Here is a 13356-nt window from a genome sequence, read left to right on the forward strand (position 1 = left end):
AACAATGTGGAAATCATGGTTGACTATGAAAAGAGAACATTCTATAGAGTTAACAGTGAAATCTTGAGTGCAGAGCATTGTATCTAGAATAGGAGAGGAATTGTAGGCAGCAAGTATAGACTACCCTTTTGAGGATTTTTGCTGTCAATGGAAGGAGTCATTTGTGGCTTTCATTGGAGGTAGATATGAGATCAAGGAGGGTTTTTCATTATATTTTAAAATGGGAGATTTCAAAGAATGTTTATGCTGATGGAAATAATCAGTTGGAAGGAAATGCAGGTAAGGTAAGGGATAGTAAGAATAAGGTCTAGACAATGTCCTTTAGCATGAGGGGGGCCACTGGATTAGGTATATAACTGTAGGAGTGGCCTGGAAAAAAACCACAGTATTTCCATAGTAGCAAAAGAAAAGGGAAAGTATAAACATAAATGCCTTCAAATGGATGTGATAGTGTGAACTTCCAGAGAAATTCTCTTTTGATTGCTTCTTTTTTTTAGCGATATACAAAGTAAGTCATGGGGTGAGAATGAGGATATTGTAGGAATTACTGGAAACTCGAGGAGAAAAAAGCAGATATGAACTTGAGTCATTGATAAAGGCTCATGTGAGAATAGTGGTCCTGAATTTTAAAGTGACACCAGTCAGCATGGTGGTAGTGAGTTATAGTGAAGGGCATGGACTGTACATGCTCCAAAGTTGGAAGTGAGGGTGGAGTAAAAACTGCCATCACTTGAGAGGGCTCCCAGGGAAGAAATGCATTCACGACAGAGTTGGATTTCTCTTAGGTAAAGTGAATATTTAGGAAAGAACTTGAGGGCATAATGCTGTTTGCTGATAACCAATTAGTGGAACAGAATAGAAAATCCATAAAGTTTGTGTGTGTGCGTTTATTAATGGCATAATTTCATATCAGTTGAAAATGGATTGTGTTATAACTAGGGGAAAAGTTAGATCTGTGTCTTACATTTTACACCAAGGAAAATTCAGATAGATCAAACATTTAATTATGGAAAAGTAAATTATAAATCTGCTATAAAAATTTAAAACATAGTTTCAAGATGGGTAAAGGCTTTCCAAATATGACATGGATACAGATATTATTGTAAATTGTATTGCATTGATTGATCAATTTTACTACTTAAATTTAAAAAAAAAATATTACAAAGCACATATAAGCAAAAGGAAAAGACAAGTGTTAAAATGAAAAATAATATTGCTATTATGTTATAGAAAATGGCCGATTTCTTTCATTAGTAGTCAACAATCACCTTTCACAGTCAATAAGACCAAATACCCAATATAAAAATTAGCAAAGAATGTAAACAGACCATTTATTTTAAAAAAAGGGAATACATATAGCTCTTAGGTATAATACAAGTTACTCAATATTAGCTATATTAATAATGCAAATTTAAATTATAAAACTCCAAATTTTACTCATCAAATTGGCAAATATAAAAATGTTTGATAAAATGGTCAAGGGACAGAGATGATACATTGCAGTGTGTGAATGTAAGATGGGAGATAGAGTATCAATTAGTAGCGTACTTTATAAATAGAATGTTACAATGGAACACTACATAGCCAGTCAAAACAGTGAATTAATTTTATCTGCTACTTTGTAATGTGCTAAAAAAATTTGTTATAGTTTTAAGAGGAAGTGATATTGCAAAGAGTAATGTAAAGTAATACTATGAAAAGTGCTGCTCAACACTCAGAACATTGTATGTACTCATCTTTTTGAGTAAAAATAAAAATCAAGTTTACATAAACACACATGTACACACACACACACACAAAATTTGCTTACTTGTATTAGCGTAAAACATCAAAATATGTAAAAATGCTTATTGCTTGCTTTTGAAATGGGGACTTAGGTTTTATAGCAGAATGAGACAAAAAAACAATTTCACTGTATGCCTTTTTGGAACCTTTTAAATGTTATACTATATTCATGTTTTCTATTATAGCACATTCATATTTGCCACTTCAAAAATTTAAAGAAATATTTAAAGTTATTAATATAGTGGAAACTCTTGAAACACTTTAAATAGGTGAGTTTAAAAAATATAAGACAGCATTGACTGAAAATTTAAAAAAAGCTTTTGGAATGTTTAAAAATATAGTACTAAGTTTTAGAAAATAAAGTAGTAAGATTGGGAGGGTAAATTCATGAAGAAACTGATGAACACTGAAGTAGACAAGAAGAATATGGTTCGTTTAATTCTATCTTGTTTAAAATATTAAGTTAAGCATGGTTGCTAAACTTTTCAGGCAGTCAATAAAAGAAAATAAATAGAATGTATACTTTCTAAATATGAGGTGAAAAAAGATTGAAAATTGATCAAGAAAGAAAATAAATAACAAAAATATGGGGCAGTGAAAAAAAGTCAATATATGATGATATAAAAAGTCCAAATATGTCAATAACCACAATAAATGTATATTCAGTTAACTCATTTATTTAAAGTCAGAGCAAACAAAACAAAATAAAAAACAAAAAAAAACCAAACAATAACAAAAAATAAAGTCAGAGCTACTCAGCTCCTCCTTTCATTCTTTGTTAAGAAAAAAGCGGAAGGTAATTAATTTCAGAGCCCTGCTGTTGCAACTGATATGGTTTTGGAGATTGTCTTATACTTGGCAAAATCCTTGGTTTGCTAACTTCCCCCCTAAATATATGTGTTCTGCTGCTTCAGGTTTTTTGTCTCAGCAGAAATGTAAAATGTGTAGACAAAAGTCTTGTGGTAGGTGACAACGATGACCCTAGTTCCCCCTTTCCCCCATCCCTGCCCATGTGTCTACACAGAGCCCTGCAGCTCTGATTCTGGCTCTCACCATGTGACTAACTTTGGCCAATGAAACGTTAACAAATTTCACAAGCAGAAATCTGGGAAATGCTTGTATAAGGGGTTTTTCCCATTTTAGCAGTCTGCCTTCACACGGAGAGCACAGCTGTTTGAGGATGAAAGACAAGAGGAACAGAGCCCAGTCACAGCAGTCATTCCAAACAAGGCCATCCGATATCAGTCCAAAGCCAGCCATTCCCCATACGTGAACAATTTCCCACAAGATAAGCAAAATTATCCAATTAACCCACAGATCTGTGAACTAAATAAATTCTTATTGTTTTAAGCCCCTGATATTTGAGATGATTGGTTACGTAGCATTACAGTGGTAAAAGATTCCTGAGAAGACTTTTGGATTGGCTTTTTCAGTTAGTGTAGGATAAATGCAGTGGTGAAATGTTATCTGGTAATCTTAAGAGTCTTCATATCAATATAAATCAATGCTCTCCAGCAACTGAGACACAACTCATTCACAAAATCATTGGGAAACCATTTTACAACAATTCTCTCCACCAAATAATCAAAATGTTACTAGCTTTTTAAAAGTAACAAAGGTCTAATAACCCCTGCTTGTCTATACTTCCTATTTATCATCAGTTTATGCTTTTTCAACTCTTTCTGTTCAACTGGTATGTAATTCTTCTCATTTGTCAGTCTTATCCTGCTTCTGACAGTTGCTTTCTCTTTTCTGCCTCTCTTGCCTCTGTTTAAACTGCCACAGCCTTTTGTCCCTTCCCCAATCCCCTACCCCGCAACCAATGTGCTTCAGGAAAAGGAAGATAACTTGGCATATCTGACAAGACTTGTGACAGTAATGTATGAGCACGATACTCCCCTGATGTCTTAGAATAAAACAGTACCCTCAAGAAGACAAACCCTCTGTCATTTGGTCTCCAGGGATACAAACATATCAAAAAATGCAGAGCTAAATACATTTTAAAGAAATTCTTTTAAAAATAAAGTGTAGAGAAAGATATAGAGGAAAGAATATGGGCTTTGGAGTCAGACACTACTGGGATTGAGTCCCGACAGCCTCTTACCTCCGCCATTTACTTAGCTGCTTGAGCATTCTTTTTGTCTTTTGCAAGATGTGAGAATTACATGAAATGAAATAACTAAATTCCTAGCACAACCAGAATGTTTTTCCCCCAGAATCTCTCTGGCCTCATCAACAACTAAGACTTCTTGAATATCACTCCTAGATGTCCCCTAAATCCTTTAGCAATTCTGCTCTGTCTCGGCCCCTGCAAATTAGTACCCTTTCTGAGCAAAAGTCCTATGGTTACTAGAATCCAACTGCCAAAGACAAAAAGAACAAAAAACTATAAATAGCATTTAAAATTTTTTTTATTATATTTTAAATTGGAATCCTTCTTACACTAATAAAAATAATGCTTCCATGATTCCTTAGCAAAATACCATTTTAAATTCCACAGAACTCTCAGAACAAATTTGGATAGTAGTAGAGCAATAGTAAAAACGATGTTAGATACAATTATATGCCATAATTAATTGAATATAACTAATCAATTTGATTTATGGATCTATGGAATGGTGACCATTTCTTCAAGGACCTACTCATGCGACAGGTATTTGAAAAGGTAAAAATTCATATTTTGATCGTCTGATAATTTTCTCAGCATTCATTTTACCGGATTATCATTCATTTGAATATGTTTCAATTTATTTAAGTCCCCAAATTTGTGTCCCATTCACATTCATAAGCATTGAGTTGTAGGTGATGAAGTGCACAATTCTTTTTGATCAATAGGATAACTTTTCTTCTTACACTATTCTATAATAGAATAACTGCAATAAGCAACAAAATCCTGACAAATGAGGTACCAAGCACTTACTCCATGGCTGAGGGATAAAAATAGATGCTACTGTTTACCAAATGCTTAAATGTGCTAAGTACTTTGTGCACATTATCTTATTTAATTCTAATAAAAATGCTTCGGGGTAAATAATTTTAGCCCCATCTTATAAGATGAAAATTCTAATGCTTAGAGAATAAGTAGCTTCCTCAACTTAAAAGACCATTTTAATATGTACTTGGATGCAATACTATTATTAAACCAACAACAAAATAACAACGGCCACTCAGTCCGCCTCTTTTGCTACACCCAACTGAGAACAATATCCCCACAATTTTTCCTTCTTCTCTTTACAGTGGGGTTCTTTTATATCCTAACCAATCCCAAATGCTGTCAATTTCTCTTTATATTTCTTCCACTCAGGATTCACCTGCCATCTTGCCTTATTCATTAACTTGTAACTTCCGCTTTTCAATTGAGCTGCTCATGCTATTCTTGAAGGATTTTAGAGAAGGGCATTTCCTTGTCAATGTCCAGGTAAAGAGTTGAATTCTAAAATGAAGATGGAGAGAATTCAAAGAGAGGAAGGATGCTTTTCAACTTTTCAAAGCCCCTACACAAATGTGGGTTAAAAAGATAATGGGTTAAAGATCAAATTTGGGGAAATTTCAGTGAATGTGAGATTGAGTTGCCATCATGAGGCATGTAAACACAGTATCATTAGCTCTGTTAGTTCTTTCGTCTTTGGCCATAATGGTTGGGAGAACTTCTTATAGTCTAATGTAATAATCAAGAGATCATTTTCAAGTGTATTTTTGGTACATAGATGCTGTTAAAAGGGAAGAATGGTTTACCTTAGCATGATGTATCAGAAAAGAAAAAAAATGAGGAATCAGACTAGTTTTTAATCTTGAATTTCGCAGAATACACTTGTCAAATTTTCATGTTTATAGGGAGCAAAGGAAGAATAAAATACAAAACACTAATTTATTTGTTGCACGATGCTATTTTTTTCTTTGAAACTACATAAAATTAAACAGAGCACATTGGGTTCATCCTACAGTGATGTTAACTTTTTGCTTTTATCCAATAGTGGTGATCCAAGCTGGAAGATGCCATCAGACTATAATTTCTTCCGAATGACAATAAACTAGATATTGGTGAGATAATACAATTTTCAAGCATTCCTCAACCCGGAGACTTCCTCACCTGTCTGAATCATCTCACCTAAAGAAATCTGAGAAGGAACTATTCTAATTTAAAAACACACACACATTATTCCTTCCGTATGCTCCTCTATTGGATTTCTCTACCACTTTATTCTCAAACATGGCCTGAATCAAAACTCTCTAATCCTCTGGATTACTGAACTAAAGTTATATTTTGCAACACTTTGCTTGATATTACATCCTTGCTTGATTATTTTCTTTCTCTTCATTATTTACTTCATTTCCCCACCAGTTTTTTCAGGAAACACCTCTAAACAAATCATGTTCCTATGAATCCTCATCTCAAAGTCTGCTTTTGGAGAACTCAAAATGAGATAAACATACAGTAAAATATGAAAATGTATGTTCATCAAGGTAATCTAATTAGACTTTATTGAGCATTTGTTCCATTTTGGCACTGTCAAGATATATTACATAGTTCATGTTCTCTATACTGAAAATTTTCTGGGGCTTATATTTAGGTACCTCTCATTCACTTATTTCAAGTTAAGGTTATAAAACTGTATATAACTCAGTGTGCCAAAGAACTTTTCAGACTATCTAAAGTAATCCTGGCCTTTCATAGGTGCTTCAAGAGAAATTAAATAGCTTAGCCATAATTGTATAACTGGCTGGAGGCAAAAGCTGGAATGAGAAACTTATTTAGTACTTTTCCTAGCCAGTCTTTCTACTACAATATGGACATTTTTTCACCTTTATCTACCCTCAGTAGAGACACAAAACAGCTGGTCACCATCCTTCCTATTTTTGGATAAAGAGTGCAAGAATGGATTATCACAGAAACCACCTCCTTCCCTCCAGTCTAGTGGGTGATGACTCCACTCAAGGGAAGGAGCAATAGAGGGGAAATTTTCAATGCTGCTGGCCTGCTTCCATGTAGTCTGTGGATAATAGAGCTCTTTGATGTCTGCTACATTCATAACCACCAAACTCAGCTTTCTAGTCAACAGAAAAGCTATTTTACACTACTTTTGATGTGATGAAATAACTTAACTAGACATGGTTAATCACATAGCTGGTGATTATGCCATGCAAGGAAAAGCCATTAAAATAAGCCAAGTGCCTCTAAAAAGTACAAAGGAAAACTCCCCAGCAGGCTGACTCAAGTGCTCTGGCATGACTTGGTTTTTTACCATCCAGATTCACTCTCACTATTTTCACAACATGAAACATAAACATCATTGCTTCCATGAGAATTCTGCATACCTGCCTAATTTGCGTATTGTTTATTCTGTGAGGCAGTCATAATTTGTCTTTACTCTGTTCCAGACATATCTGGCTTTGATCACACCGCCAGGCTGAACACCGACAGATTCTGGGACTGAAGCAGAGAAAGCTCTTTTGTAAAAACTTAATCCCACTTAGGTCATCTGTTTATTGCTTCATCCAAAATACCTAAGTTTTTAGATGATTTGACTAGTATCACAAATGCAAATCTTATAGTAAATGAGAGTATCTACAGGTTAGCAGCCTCAAAGGAAAAAAGTGCTCTGGGGATAGCAGTGCTGACAAATTTGTTTATTAGTTCAGCTGGTTTTAAAGACCAGCCAAGGTCCTGTGTTTTCAACTACATTGTTTATTTGTATCAGTGGATGCTCAGCTATTTCATGAAAATGAGCAAACTAGATCTATTACAGTAGATTCTTTCTATGTAGAGGAAATATGAATTTTTATAAATCTAATTGAACTGAAAGCTAATAAAATATGATATTTAACCCATATTCAAGCACTTCCCAAAGCCTATCAACTAAATGAATCAGTGGCCTTGAAATTAAGCTAATAATTGTAATATGTGGTTACACTTTTTATTTAACCATAGGCTAAGTAAAATAATGAACTGTCTTTAAATAACCTAAGAAGCATTTGGATGACTAATGTCGCTTGAACATAGAGGGCACTGTTGTATAAAAACCATTCAAGCATCAATGCAGACCTAAAAAGATATAATTGCAGGTAGAATTCAAGGTAATTTTAGAAAAGGTTAATCAGTGCTCTAAAAAGAATCAAGGCTTTGTGCTTAGATGATTGATCTTTTTAGGAAGGAATTTGACAAACCAGTAAAAAACTCATTCAATACAATAAAAATTGTATTTTTCAATGCGATTTATTTTTAAACTGTATTCAAAAATAAAATGCCAACTGGCAAAATAGTATCTAGTACTCGACATGACCAACGCCATCTTAAGAAGCAAGTTGCTCACAGAGACCAGCAGTTCAACCTGGGATAGGTGGGCCTGTATCACCTGAAAGGAATGTTCTTACATAGATAAGTAGGCCCAGTAAGCTGGTTACTGCTTTGGAATATGCAGCTCTTAACGAGCACATGCCCCTTGGCTACAGACAGCTTGGTAAATTATTTCTAGGGATAGGAGTTTTCACTTGGTCACCTTGATTCATTTGCCACCTATATTCCTGGAGGCTACATATGACAAAACATTTCCTCTTTCCTCGAGGAGATCCACCATCTTGCTAACCACCCAAGACTCTGTTTCTGTCAGTAAATTCTCTTAATAAACGCTTTATTTAATTCTGGAGTTGTCAGCCTCTTTCTTTGGTCTTTTGGCCCTCTCCTCTTTTGGAGGCTGGTTCCAATATGCCTTGGGAAAATTTCCCAACACCAACAGGCTATTAAAAGTTTAATTATAGATATTTTCAGAGTCTAGATCACTGACATTAATAAGATAATTTTAGATAGTGATAAGAACTCTGAAGCAAATAATAGAAGATGGTATGACAGTGACTTGGAGAGGAAAGCACTACTTTAGTTTGAGTAGTCAGTAATCTTAAGAGGTGTTTTTTGAGATGAGAGTTTCTGTGGAAGAAAAACCTTAGCAAGATGTGGTATGAAGGGGGAGAAAATTCCAGACAGGACTGAGTCAAAGTCAAACCAAAGGTCCTAGGCAGAGCAGAACTTGGTGTGACAAAACAAAAGTAAGCATGATAGAAAATGATGAATAAAGGCAAATATGAGAAGTGGTAATGTCAGAGAAACAAGAAAACTAGATATATGGTATTTAGACTAGGGTATGGAATTTGGATCTGAGTCTAAGTATATTGGAAAAGCATAAGAGAATTGTGAGTGGGAGAGTGAGACGGTGTATATATATATTCCAAAGATACCTTTTGCATTTGAATATAGCTTGGATCTCAGAGTAGCAATAGAAGGAATGAGACCAGCGAGGAAGGCAATAGTTACTCAGGAGTGAGATTAGCTGGTTCAAATTAGGGGAGTTAGACTAGATAAGAAATTCTCAATTTCTTGTGTAGTGAATCACTTTGTCAGTCTGTGGATACCTCTCGAACTACTTTTTTTAATGCATAAAATACAATAAAATAGAATTTAAAATAAAAACTAGTATATTAAAATATAATCATCTAAATATTTTTAAGATATGTGATTAATACGTTAAATAAGATTTAGTATAAACATTGTTAAATTGAAATATTGGCACAAATTGTAACATGATATGTAGATATATGTGATTTATACTGATGTCAAGATACTGATAATATTACCATGGATGCTGGTACATTTGCGATTTTAAAAAATGCTAAATTTCAGTTAGGGGTACATGAAAATAAAAATATTAGTTTTCCCATATCAATAATCGTTAAACTCCAGATGAGGGATTCTTGATAAATAATTTCTATCGATAGGAGTTTTCACTTGGTCATCCTGATTCATTTGCAAGATAATTTATCCTTGGTAATGCTGCAGGGGAAAAAAACGCTTAATTTATTATTCCATGGGCCATGGCCACATAAAGGATTATGGCTGCAATTCCCTTGGTTTATATCCTCTTTTCTTCTTTCATTGAACCCTTCTAGGGAGCTCAAGTTCAGAAAAGCTGTACCTTTTCTATCTCTAGAGGAATCTATGTTGGTATTAGAATAAACCCTATAGAGATTTTTCAGTTTGCCAAGGTATCCTGACTTCACTTACAGCTTCTGTCATGAAGACAACAATATCAATGTAATACAGTGTCCAAATTTAGATGTAGATTTGAATAAGCATTACAACCAGGGCTTTACTACTATGCATCCACCATTGCTTTGAACACATATATTAAATAAATAGTACGTACATTATTTAGCTCCTATTTTATATACAGAAACACTTCTTATCCTCTCAGAAACAATAGAAATGATGGGAACAATATGACTACAGATCAAAAGTCCTGGGATTTGGTCTTGGAGCTTCCTGTCAATTGTTTGATAGCTTTTGACAAGTTACATGACATACCTATTTCCATACTTATACTATGAAATAAGGTATAACTATTTCACATCTACTACCTCTAGCATGCTACATTTTTATGAAAAACTAAACAGATTAAATAAAATGAAATCTCTCCATGCTATTGATATCAGAATCTGGTGCATTCCTCGTGGTTATTCCATTTGGTTGATTATATTGCACATTGAAGAAGAGTTCTAATTGTTTTGACAGGCTTAATACCTTCAAGAAATTATGTATGGAATGAGGAAACAGTATTGAGATTTGTCTCTGAGATACTAAACATTTTCTTCATCCATTTTATTAATGTTTGTTTTATTTTGAGTAAGTTGTGTTCAATATCCAATTTTCCCTTTCCATTTCCAGCAACCATTGCTACAAGGTAATTTTCTAATGAATAATGCAAGTAGCTATTTAAGACAGAGTTGGGGAACTCTGGACCAAGGAATTTCATTGTAAATCGAAAGAAAATGTAAAAATGAAGTGACCCTTTTTCTAATTTCAAAAAATATACTTTTATTTATGCATCTAGCCTTAAACACCAGTATAGGCCACATATACCAAAGCCTCTAAAATCTACTGGAATTAGCCTAATGAGAATTATTTCTTGTAAATCTATGGTTAACTTTGGCTCCCCAAAATTCTTCTCTAGTGCCTGGCCTCTCTGAGGCTCTGCTGTCTCCCCACCTCCCATCTCTGTGGGGTTGGTCTACCCTTTATCATATCCAACTCCGTAGATCACTACCCTAATACTTACATACACACACACACACACACACACACACACAGAGGCATGGAGATGGGGTCCTGCTCTTAGTGGCTGGAAAACATCTCTCAATATTGCTGCTTTGCACCAATAAAATATTGACATTTAGCTGGGGGTCAAAACAATCAATCAATCAATCAATTAATCAATCTATGGTTAACCATTTCAAATAACAATTTTGGCATCATAAAATTTGAAGGAAGTGGTCATAAAGTTCGTAAGTTAGCTAATATGGCTAGTATGTTATGACTTTGGCATTAAAAAGTAAATATCTATGACAGCTATCATAAAGAGCCACATGACATTTACCATGAAGATGTAATCAAAATATTGAGATATGATATGGACTTTTAACACTAACCTATAGTTTTGGAACCCCACAGGACTGAGTTAATGGAGAGGGCACTTCAATTTTTACTTCTTGGCCAAAATCATTAGGCATTCTGTCATTAAGGAGGTGAGCCCAGAACCCAAACCATGACTGTTAATAAGCAAGGAGTCTTATCCACCTGGGCACTAATCCTGTTTATTTCTAAAAGAATATGAGGCAAGAGGAGAGATATTTCAAAGGGTAAACGTAGTTGTGTTTATTACATATAGAATTTGAGGGAATTAATGGCAAGAAAGCTTGGCCATATTGTCACCTATGACAAAATATAAATGTGGAGAAAAATGGCATAATCTTGGAGGACAACTATATATTAATCCAGTTTCTCATTCTACCAGGCTAACATTTTGGGTCAGTTATGAAAATGTCTGTTGCTCTCTTTCTAGTCTATAAACACAGCCATGATAACAGCAACTGACAGAATACTCCTAAGAAGCATGGGCTAATCCATGTGCAAAAGTGTCTTGCAATTGAGTAGGTGTTTAATTTTCTTCTTGTCAAAATAAGTGTTTATATTTGCTAATTTGGATGAAAGAAATTAAATAGAGTTACTTTTTAATTTTCAGGCATCATAACATAATAAGATATTCTGGATAAGATTCTTTTTTTCCTTGGTTTAGATCTTCTATACTTTAATTTCTTTTCTTTCTTTCTTTTTTTTCTTTTTTTCCACACCATTGTCTTTCTGTTTTTCCTTCTTGATGTTTCATTTCCTATTTTTCATACTGGTCTATCTTATACCAATCATGCTTTTACCATCCTTTTCCTCCTTTATCATTGATATTTCTTTTTCCTCCTGTGGCCTTTCACTTGCTTGGTCATCACTGCTGTCCTTCTCTTTTACTCACCTTCATTACTCATCTGCACTGTGGTCCTGCAGGCCAGAGTGCTTAGTTGCATGCTTCTCTTTCCAACCAAGCCCAGAACTCTTTGATCATATGGAGGTCTGACCAACCACACCATTTCTTTGAACTCAATGCCTTTGGCTTTTCTCAATAGCTCTTCCTAACTTCTGCCTGCAATTTTGCATTCCCTAGAATTGCATTTATTGAAAGCTGCCAGTTGTATAGGTGCCAAATACTTGAAGTTTTGTTATGAGATCAGAAATTTGGATACATTAAATCAGGGAATTTTAGCAGTGCTCTGGTGCTTAACTGAGTCTTAATAAATACATTTTCAAAGCTTAAAGCAAAGTAATATAACTTTCATATAAAAAATTAATAAGAAACAATGGCAAATATGGAATAGATGTTTACATTATATTATTTCTCATCAGAACAGTATAATGATTTTCTTATTTATTCATTCATTCATTCATTCATTTATTTTTAGGCGAGGCAACCCTTAGTTGACCTCACAAATTGCAAGGACCTTGTCAGCTTACAATCCCGTATTTTTTTAGTTTTTATTTTTAAGCCTATAGCACCTGGTCTTCCTAGATAGTCTCCCATCTAAGTACTAATCAGGCCCAACCCTACTTAGCTTCCGAGATCAGATGGGAACGGCCTTGTTCAGGGTGGCATGGCTGTAGACTAAATGATTTTCTTAATTCTGCAAAAATTCCACTGTGGCATGGCCGTAGCTAAATGATTTTCTTAATTCTGCAAAAATTCCACTGCAATCTCTCCCTCAAATTTTAAAATAAAGCAGCTTAATAATTTTATAAACTCCATCTTTAGCAGTCTCATGCATTTATTTAAACTGGATTATAATTAATATGGTAAAATGGTAGTATAAAGGAGATTACAAGTTTATGACATAGAAAAATATTTTTAAAAATTATATAATAACCATCCCTAAAAGAAATATTGAATTAATTTGTCACATTGACTCAGAAAAGTTAATCATAGTTTTGCATGTTATAGTATTCCAACTGGTTTTTATTTGCAAACTAGAAATAAGGTAACTCAATTGTTATTTATTTTCTCAATTATACTTAAAGAACTGATCTAAATTTTTTATCTGGCAAAGATAAAAAAATTTGATTGACCTCCCTATACAGCTATAATATAAATCATTTGCAACTCTACATTGTTACAACACTGATTGTAGATGTAAAAGCCAGTCGTT

At 34.1% G+C, this 13356-nt stretch overlaps 1 pseudogene; it reads right to left on the reverse strand.

The window, feature by feature from the left end:
• Positions 1-12700: 12700 nt before the first annotated feature.
• Positions 12701-12819, reverse strand: LOC112481219 (annotated as a pseudogene).
• Between the last annotated feature and the right edge of the window lie 537 nt (positions 12820-13356).

This window comes from Pteropus alecto, unplaced genomic scaffold (genome assembly GCF_000325575.1).
Source record: "Pteropus alecto unplaced genomic scaffold, ASM32557v1 scaffold565, whole genome shotgun sequence".
Classification (NCBI taxonomy): domain Eukaryota; kingdom Metazoa; phylum Chordata; class Mammalia; order Chiroptera; family Pteropodidae; genus Pteropus; species Pteropus alecto.